We start from the raw sequence: 1,534 nt of genomic DNA on the forward strand, positions 1-1,534 counted from the left end.
GGCGGCGACGGGCGGCGGGGGCGACGGCGGTGACGACGACGACGGGTGGCGGGGGCGACGGCGGTGACGGCGACAACGGGCGGCGGGGGCGACGAGGGCGGCGCGCGATGGGCGACGGCGCAGCGACGGCGGCGATGTCGCGCGAAGAAGTTGGAGAAGAAGTGGTGGTCGATGAAACTGAATTTTTCCTAAGTGTCATATATATAGGAGGGGCCTTTAGTACCGGTTGGAGCCACCAACCGGTACTAAAGGCCAATTTTCGACAGGCCAAGGGGCGCGAAATGGCCCCTTTAGTACCGGTTCGTACCACGAACCGGTACTAAAGGCCCAATCATTAGTACCGGCTGGAACCACCAGCCGGTACTAATGGTTGTGCGCTGCCACCGGCGGTGCACAATGTTTAGTCCCACCTCGCCAAGCGAAGGGCAGCCGCACTGTTTATAAACCCAGCCGCGGCTGCTCCTTCGAACTTCTCTATATAGCAGGCTTCTGGGCCTAACTATGGCACGCTGCCATGTGAGCCTGATGGCCCTTCTCGGCCTGCATTTGCACACCCTAGGTCTGGCAGGCCCACTGGGCAACGCCCCAACAAATTTTTTATATAGTTTTTTCTTTTCTGCATTATTTATTTTCTTTTATTTATTTTTGAGTAATTTTTTTATATAGTTTTTTCTTTTCTGCATTATTTATTTTCTTCTATTTATTTTTGAGTAATTTTTTATATAGTTTTTTCTTTTCTGCTTTATTTATTTTCTTCTATTTATTTCTGAGTAGTTTTTTTCTGTATTTAGTTTCTTTGTGACCCTCTCTACTCTTTCGCACATGCTATGCAGGTGAAATGATAATACCATTGCAACTTTCAACATTTTCAGAGTTCATTTTGTAGTGATTTTCAATTTCACGGTCATTTAGCTCTCTAAACAATTAGGTAAATGACTGAAAAATAATAAATGATGTCAGAACATGTTGAAAATGATGACGTCGCTTTGAATGCTGCATACTGAACACAGAAGAAGTCCGGAGTTCAAATAAGTTTAAAAAACATTGAAGTGCCCGTGTAACAGATGAGTTCTCGTCTGAAACCCTGATACTCCGAAAGAGATTGTCCAGTTTGTACACGAAGTGCGTCCAGTTTTTGTTGTGACCCTATCTACTCTTTCGCACATACTATGCGGGTGAAATGATGATACCATGTCAAGTTTCAACATTTTCACAGTTCATTTTGTACTGATTTTCAATTTCACGGTCATTTAGCTCTTTAAACAATTAGGTAAATGACTGAAAAATAAAAAATGATGTCAGAACATGTTGGAAATTGATGATGTCGCTTTGAATACTGCATACTGAACACAAAAGAAGTCTGGAGTTCAAATAAGTTTAAAAAACATTGAAGTGCCCGTGTAACAGATGAGTTCTCGTCCGAAACCCTGATACTCCGAAAGAGATTGTCCAGTTTGTACACGAAGTGCGTCCAGTTTTTGTCATGACCCTCTCTACTCTTTCGCACATGCTATGCGGGTGAAATGATGATACC

The sequence above is a fragment of the Triticum dicoccoides genome, chromosome 7A (genome assembly GCF_002162155.2).
Source record: "Triticum dicoccoides isolate Atlit2015 ecotype Zavitan chromosome 7A, WEW_v2.0, whole genome shotgun sequence".
Lineage (NCBI taxonomy): Eukaryota > Viridiplantae > Streptophyta > Magnoliopsida > Poales > Poaceae > Triticum > Triticum dicoccoides.